Genomic DNA, 9,473 nt, shown 5'->3' with positions numbered 1-9,473 from the left:
TATATTGTTTTTTTTATAATGGGAATTGTTTTAAAGTTTATTAATAAGAATGAGCTTTTTTGTATTAATTTAAATTTATTTCTATCTATAGTTTTATTTTTGTCTTGTGGATCAATACGATTTTTAATTTTTTTTAAGCATAGATTAATTATTGTTTATATTATTATTGTAAAGTGAGGGCTGGGTATAATGCGCTTAATTTCAGGCTATTATTTTATATTTTATACATTATTTTTTTCTTTACCTTTGTTGATTTTTATTTTATATATTGTTCATATTTTTCACAGATTAATGATGATAATTTTAGAGTTAATACAATGCACAGTATAATGCATTATAACTGTTGAAACTGAATGGCAGAGCTCATATAGGTAGATACACACTGTCAGGGAATGAATACGATTCCTAAAAAAATCTATAGAGTTGCAATAATTATATTGATTCAAGTACTACACAGTCAAGCCAATCACATTCAGTGACAACGCTCATTCAAATGTTATACAAAAAATTAAACACGTGCCAAATTTCCAACGACAGGTTCAAGTTTTCTTTAAACATTAATATAAATTTATTCTCGAAAAGCGAGTAAAATCGAATGACTCACTAAATAAATATATTCCTAAAATCATCAAATACAAAAAAATTAAATTGATCACAACTGAAATCCAAAAGCAAAGCTAATTAAAAAATGGCTAATGATATATATATATTATCATCCAAGCTAAAACTTCAGCTTCTTCCCCAACAACAAAATGCATCCCTTGAAAGCCACGTTCTCGTAAAAAATTCACCGGCTGCAAGCTCGTAGCTCGCAGGATTTAAGTTTGCTTTTAGTTTAGTTCGGTTCAGTTAAGTTTGCCCCCGATGTTAAGTCACGCAATAACGCATGGAAGCAAACAAAACTTTGTGACAATCCAGGCGAGTATAGAATTTTGCTACTGGGACGCGTGCGCTTTAATGCATCAATAACAGCGCGACGTTGATACAGTGTGCAGCATGAATGGGCTTTAAGCTCTGGGAAACACTGGCAACACGAGCTTTCGTGAAAAACGATAGAGATTTCGTTGATCGCGCGTGACCGGGGTCCGATACAGGGGATCGTTCCTGGGCACTTGGAATTTCTTCTCGGTCCTCAGCTTTGTCATTCTGTCCTCCTAACACGTGTCGATTTCTATAATTCTGTTTCATAGCCTGCCCGCGATACGTTACGATTAAAGTAATGCGTGGGGACTTCGATGGCATGTCTAGCCGCTCGCGCGTTAAAACATTGGCCCCCATTGGGAGCGCGACGAAATGAGCCGTGAGCTCACTAAACTTAGTATTTGATCCTCGAAACGGTGGATACCAAAGGGAATGGGGCTCTAGTAATATTCAAGCGTATCGTTGACGTCGTTAACGGCCAGGACCCATAAAACTGCTGAGGGAATCTTTCCTGTAGAACAAGATTTCTTGCTGAAACTTCATCCCGTTGCATTCTCCTTTATGAAGAATGGCCGGCGAGATTGGCCTGGAAAAGACAGAAAATTTAACTACGATAATGTGCTCCATTCAAACCCATGAAACCATTCTTTCGGATTCTCCTTTGAAAACCGCCGCTTCCCTAAGATCCGCCGCACAGTGGTTTGTAATCCCAGGAACATGGCGAAAATATGAAGGCGATCTTTGATATTTACAAAAATTAGGGTACCAAGGTTTTCGAGGTCGCCGATTGCGAATTTGAAGTCAAAACGAAAAAAAAAACAAAACGGCGGATCCAATATGGCGGACGCGTATTATACTAAAAATATATCAGATTTGGTCTGAACTTGGTATTCTATATTCGATTTACTAATTTTAATTTTTTGGGTTTCGGCCACGTTTCTGGGATTTCAAACCACTGTGCCGCTCTGTTCGCATATGTACTTCGAAATTGAAATCCTTTCAGGGTATAGCAGAATTTATTGTTCGAATTTTATGCTTGCAATTTGTGGTGCATAATTTTGGCAGGAATTCAGATTTGGTTTTTTGGAGCAATTTATTTTCTTTGCTACTTAGCTCTGATATTTATATCAATTACTCTTCCTCTAGATGCACGCAGAGTTGGGCATTATTCGAATAAACAATTAATATTCGTCGGTCTTGAGTAACTTCATTTTATTCGCAATTTTTACTCGCGATCATTCGGATACTGTCCAACTCTGGATAGGGGAAACCGAGGCAAAGTGTGCCTTGGGTTAAAATGAGCTTTCTTAATTTATTCTTTAACAATAGAATATATTTACAAATTTTGGTGGCGTGATAAATGTGTAATACCACAATGATTATGCGGATATCGAAAAATGGAAATTCATTTAACAAATTAAAAATGAAGTTTTAGAGACTTTCTTTTAACTCCAAATTTTTTCTGCGTATTTATAACAAACTTATAAACATATCCAATTGAAATAAAGCTACTTTTCTTTAACCATTAAAATGTTCAAACTAAACTTACTTAATTTCAGATCATTAAGTGTTGCTAGCTTTCTGCATAACTTGGCGCAATTATTCTTCAATTTAAAATCTTGTAAATTCGATTTGATGACTCCTCGAAGATTTGGAGCAAATTTATTCCAATTCTCGTTTTATTTCGAAAGGGTTTTATATGTTCGGAATTTTTATTTGTTTACTGAATCAAAACTGACTATTTGCTAAGTTTGCTCGTTTAATGTGATAATTACTACTTCATCGAAGGAGCTTGTGAATAGGAGAGAAGTGCTGATCGAGTTTGCGTAAAATCTGCAAGTAAATCGAAGGCCGCAATCAGACCGAACAATAAAAGACGATGGGAACGCTAACGGGCACTTTTATCAATTACCCTGCCTCGGTATATTCATTGAGTTTATAGCCTGTAAGTTTTTCGTCGTTATTTCTTTCTTCTATCATTCCACGTGTGCACTATCACAGTTACAGCGTTCGAGTGAAAGTCCTAAAGGCCATTGTTAGTGAGCCAGTAGCCGGCAAACTCTACAAGAAATAGCAACAAACAGCGGAATATAATTAGACAAGGAATAAATAAAAACCGCGAATTGCAAATGGGAAATTTATAATAGCAATGCAAATTCTTCGTTAAGGAACTCGTCGTTTTCTTAAATAATATAAAAAAAAAAGTAGTTCGCGCTGGCATATCGATAATCGAAACCCTGAGAAATTATAACTTCAGATAATTCGAACCAGCCGAGATTCGAGACGCGATTTAATTACGTCTAGAAGTTCGAGAGGCTGACAGCCACGTAATTTGTAAGATAATAGAAAAGTCGGCGATGAAAGAAGCCAAACCCGGTGGAAGCTTACTAACGCCAAGGAAAAGAAATAAGACGAGCTAATGCGTGTTCTATATAAAAAAAATAATTAAACCCGTCTGGCGTTCTCAGATCCAGGCTCGTTCCTGGGAAATATAGTTCTCTCGTAGATAGGGCGAGAGAAACTATTTATTCGTTTTCTTTAAAAAATTCGGAGCCTTAAAAATTCTTCTTTGGAATTTTTAAATGAATTCTGTAAGAAGAAAAATGAAATCTAAAATATCGAAGTTACTTATAATAAATGTAATAGGGACTCGTTTCAGAGATAAACAAGCCATTAAAAAGTGATTGAAAATAGATTCTATATATGTATTACCCAGTTTTATATGCTTCAATATTTATTGAGCTAATTTTCACGCCAAATCGCACAAAGTGCTTGTAGTAAATTTTCAAATTCGGATCATTTGTTGATACTTGAGAGTCTCGAGAATTTGGTTCACTGTTTCAAGATATTTAACGTTGAAGATCTGCAAAAATGTCAACTTTTTTTTTACTGTTATGAGTAATAATATTCCTCAATTGAATAAACAGATTTATGAAGGCTTGCATCAGGTTCAAAGTGGTCAGTTTGAATCCTTCATACAAAAGTTGCTAAATGTACACAACACAGAACCGATTATAACTGGAAAAGGGAAACAAAAAGTATAAAACTCATTTTTATTGTTTTTTGGTGAGACTGAAAAATATGTAATATCTTTCGTTTACAAAACATCCCAAAGCAACAAAACCTATATTACACATTGCTCGAATTAGTCCCTAGGTAAGAAATTATGAACACAAGAATGAAAAAAGAACATCTACAAAAATAAGAAAAAATTATTTGCATTTTCAGAAAGTTTTAATTAAGGAGTTTTAATTAATTTTCAAGGAAGTATAATCAGAACAGATAGTAAGTTTCGATGTTGATACATTAAACTTGTACATGTCACAGAATAATTATCTCTATTGTTAATAACAACGCTACAGAACATCCACGTGAATAATTCCATTACCCCAAACCCTAGCAAGCAACGCAGGAGATTAGCGCACTAATTAATCAAATAACCTACCGCATCCGAACGCGCGATTAATCCTGGGAACGTTAAACTTAGAAACGATCTGTCAGCCAACCAGAATCGATACTATTCGCGGTCACATAGACAGTCACTTTAACTGTGCTGTTTTTGGCAATAAAAGAAACGTGAAAAAATAACGAATGTGTGAAGAAGCACACTGCTGACCAATTTAATACTCTAATTTCGCATTACAATTATTTATATTAACTTTTTAAAATATGTATAAATGATGTAAAAAATTATTATTATTATTTCTATAGTATCATACTATTTTATATTTATCATTTATTACCCAAATCTAATTTGACTAACATCGTTGGTTAGGAACTACCTTAAGGGTATTAGGCAGTCGTTTTTGTCGAAAATGAAGAATTTCTTTTTCCTTTAATTAAAAAGAAATAAATTGAAGCTGAGATTTGTTCTTTGGCACTAAGTTTATTAACATCATAAGCTTTAAAAAAAATGTTTGTTTAGTCAAAAATATTGAATATAGAAATATGAAATTACGATGTTCTGTAATGTTTCGTTATGTTCTGTTTGAATTTGAAAAAGGACGGTAGCGCTGGATTCTTCGAAGTTGCCATAGACAAATTCAGAAATTCGTAATTTCTTTTCAAGGAACTTACAAAACAGATTTTTTGAAGAAGGAGATTTACCAAGCAGATAATAAACCCAAAACATCTTCCATGAATTGGAATTCTCTTTTGTAGAAGCAAATCAATATAGCAAGTAGTATTTCCTTGTTGAAAGCACTGTACGTGCCAAATTAAAAAAATATATTTGTATCGAAAAATGTTCTACATGCCAATGGTAATATGTGCTATAGTATAGAATTTAATTTTGGCACTTATAGTGTTTTCTACAAGGACTCTCCAATTATGTTTCAATATATATGCAACGGACCATTCAATAACAAAAAAAAAATGTAACATGATTGTCAATTCTGTTTAACTCTTTCTGCTCGTGTGATTTCCCTTGGAATCATTGACTTAGTTAAAGTTTGTAACTCACACTACCAGCCTAAAGATTCCACGTGGCATCGCATTTATTTTTACATGCCAAAAACGGTGAGCAGCAGAATGGGTTAAGACTTTATTTAGTCAACATTAACCGTCAGTTAGTCACAATCCAGTTGATATCACCCATAGTTGTTTCCAAAGATGCAGTCACAGTCCTTAATAAACCACCACATCATAACTCAGTTTCTTATTTCATAACGGAGTAACTTACTCATTTTGACTCCGGCATTAATCTATAATAGAGATAGCGCAGTCACATTATAACACGCTACGTTACAGAGTCAGATGAAACGACCACACTTCATCATTCAACAATACACAACAGTTTCCTTCCTCGAACTCGTTGCTTCCCGGCAAAAACGACGGAGGTTTTGCAATCTCAGTCTTAGGAGAATCAGTTTCTAGGTCACAGTACGTATATGATCAAAAACTGTAATAATAAAATGGAAATTCGATGGACTTATAACGTAGACGTCAAACTAAATGACTGAGGACTTTGAATTAAATAATACATTATATTAAACACAGTCTTCTGTATTGAACTAAGTTAATTAATAATTAGTTCGATGAATACATAGATTTTATATATATTATCAAGTTCGAAGGGTTTATTCACAAATAATGACATAACCAATAATGAATTTTTATATTATATATATGTGGTGAGTTTTTGTTTCAAGACACACGCGTTAGCAAAAGGTAGCCTTAGTAAGTTGAAATATCGTTTCAAACTTTTGGAAAAGCTATTGAAAATTCGTCAGCTGTTGTTTCACCAAGTGAGATCAGACCTGTGGATTGTGAGGAGGAATGTGGAGAAATAAAGATATGACTCTTCGGTGTAGTCAAACGTGTAGCAAATTTAAGAAGAAAAATAAATATATTAAATATTTTATTATATGTATAAAAAATTATTTATTATAATATAATAAAATATTTAATATATTTATTTTTCTTCTTAAATTTGCCACACGTTTGAGTATTATAATAAATTATTTATATACATATAATAAATTATTTAATATATTTATTTTTCGTCTTAAATTTGCTACACGTTTGAGTACCTACACCGAAGGGTCATATCCTTATTTCTCCACATTCCTCCTCACAATCCACAGGTCTGATCTCACTTGGTGAAACAACAGCTGATCAATTTACAATAGCTTTTCCAAAAGTTTGAAACGATATTTCAACTTACTAAGGCTACCTTCCGCTAACGCGTGAGTCTTGAAAAAAAATACTCACCACAATGAACCGTTCGAACCATGAAAAGAGCGCCAATTTTTACCATAATGACCATGAGATAAATGACGATTTAAACTCCAAGTAAAATGCCTCGGTGGAATAGAATGGATGAATTCCTTTACGTAAGAAAGTATCAAATGCGGAGGAGGGAAGTAGAAAGTACAACACCGCTGTAGCGGGGAGAAAATGGCGAAAGAAACGCGGAAGCAAATAATGGAAAGGGGATGATAGAGGGGCAGGCTAACGAGGATAAGAGAAAATGACATCGTTGAGTTGATAGCTTGCAATGGTATGAGTTTCTTCGATACCGAAGGCACATCATTAGAGGAAATTGATCGTACCGAATGAGGCACGGTTCTTAATGCAAGCGGTTTACTGTTGCGTGCGCCGTTACCATAGTGGAAACGCCACAACGCAATTTTTGTCAGACGGCAGTTTGAATCTTTTCCATCTACAGGGTGTCCCGCGTAACAATCGCCACGAAATTTCGAGGCTTTCCTTGAGCTTTACACAACATTGTTTCAAGAAAAACTGGAATTAGGTATATTTAAGGGAACCTTGGTGCATAAAATCATAGGGTTATTTAGCCATTTTTTTCTTTTAAATAAAGAACTCAACAAATATCTGATTAATGGCATTTATTATAGGGCGTTTCTTTAAAGAAATAAAAAAATTTAATCTTCCAAAGATGTGTAACAAGTGCCATTAATCAGATTTTCTATTGAGTTCATTATTTAAAAGAAAAATATTGCTAAACAAAATCTATGATTTTCATGCCCCCCAGGCACCTTCCCTTAAGTGTACATAATTTTTATAAACCAGAGTTTCCTTATCTGCGTTGCTTCGGTGATTTTTAAAAGTATCACACTGTATTACACTTTAAGGGGGTATTCTCGTGTAACAGTCCCAAAAGTAATTGATTTTTTTTTTAAACTATTGTTAATATTGAATTAAACTCTTTTGGAATATGAGGAAGCATTAATCCAATATTAACAAGCTTTTTAAATGAAAAATTATAAATATGCGTTACTTTTGGGGCAGTTACACGAAAATCCTCCCTTAAGGGGAGGTTCCGGTCTAGAGCCCAAAAAATAGGTGATCTTTAGGAATTAATTAAAGGAAAGCTACTATATATAATTCAATGGGACTTTTTGCATTGTATTAAGGATGTCTTAAATTATAGAAATATATTTTTTGTTTTATAATTAATCATTGCAGACGGCCCTGGGTAGCCGTTAAAGTCAAGGCGTCAAAAAATTGATCCAAATCGGTGCCTATAACTTCGGGAATTTTAGGAATTTCAACAAATCCTTTTAAACACGTATTACTAAAAGATTGAACATTCGAAAAATGAAATGAAAAAAAAATCGACATTTAGACCGGAACCTCCCCTTAAACTGTGCACAATGAACCAGAGAAATTTCACATCATTTACAGGCTTCCTCCTCTGTTACAGGTATGCCAAAAATTATACAGATATATGCATGCGAGACAGCTGTTCCCAAGAACCTTAAATATTTCAAATTCACAACCAAATCGTCCGTTGCATTCAAGCGATAATAGCGACAGAAGTGCAATAAATATGGACCACCCCCTCAGCCTAAAGTATTTATCTCTCTTTCGATAATCTGGCGAACAGAAAAGCATAACGCGTCTCGCAGTTCACCGCGAAGCTCGGTTAGTTCTCGCGGAATTTCGCGTCAGGTTCGAAAGTGAAGTTTTTAGCCCTTATAACCATCTTTAGAGGGAGCGGCGGGGCAAAGGAGAGGATTGGACTAAAGAGATTAAATGCATTCGCGGATAAAAGCAGTTCGTATATTCGCATTTGAAGGGCACAAAGAAAATTAGAGTGGAATGGAAAGGGTGGTAAAAATAAGAGGAAGGAACGGGGCGACGACGGGAAAAGGAAAAGCGGAGGGTTGGGTGGATGGAGAAGGGGGTGGGGGGGTTAGGATAAAATCGCTGGGGTGAGCGAACAGTAAATCTCGCGGTACCGCGTCACGACGATTTGCAGTCGGCGCTGCCACTAATTGCATGTCAGCCCCAATGTTTTGCGTTTTATCTGACCGGCACGTCGCTTCTGCTATCTACCAGGTGTTAACTGCCGCGTGAAATTCCGCAGTCCAGAACCGTATGTCTCTCTGGTTGAAACGTGGATGCTCCATGGAGCCATCAGCAACGATTTCACTCGTTACTGCTGACTCGTTTAGGGGACGAGATATTTACGACGTTTTTCTTCCTTTCTTTTTAATGAACCTTTACATTTATCTTTGCCTAAGGAAATTCGGGGGGTAACATTTATTTAGTTGAAAGTGTTCTAGTGTCTGAACGGTGCTATAGGGGTAGGCTCGTGGCAGCACATAGCTGTATCTTGCTCCTGCATGGTATAACGTGGTACATGTGTATCTGTAGATACCTATCTCTGTTCTCTTTTTTGGTTTCCGTTTTCTTGCCCTGCTTTCCTTTTTGTTTCTTTTGTTAGAATACGTTGTTACTAGGGCTGGGACTATTCGAATAATTTAATAATCGAATATTTTACAAGTATTCGAATACTACGAATAAACTTCGAATAATTTAATATTCGAATATTTTACAAGTATTCGAATACTACGAATAAACTTCGAATAATTTAATATTCGAATATTTTACAAGTATTCGAATACTACGAATAAACTTCGAATATTTGAGTATTCGAATGTTATCATTCGAATATTTGAGTATTCGAATGTTATCATTCGAATACTATTCGAATACTGATGTATTCGAATACTTAAATATTCGAATGGTATTCGAATACTTAAATATTCGAATAGTATTCGCATACTTGGATATTCGAATTA

Source organism: Andrena cerasifolii, chromosome 8 (genome assembly GCF_050908995.1).
Source record: "Andrena cerasifolii isolate SP2316 chromosome 8, iyAndCera1_principal, whole genome shotgun sequence".
Classification (NCBI taxonomy): domain Eukaryota; kingdom Metazoa; phylum Arthropoda; class Insecta; order Hymenoptera; family Andrenidae; genus Andrena; species Andrena cerasifolii.
This window is presented reverse-complemented; position numbering follows the sequence as displayed.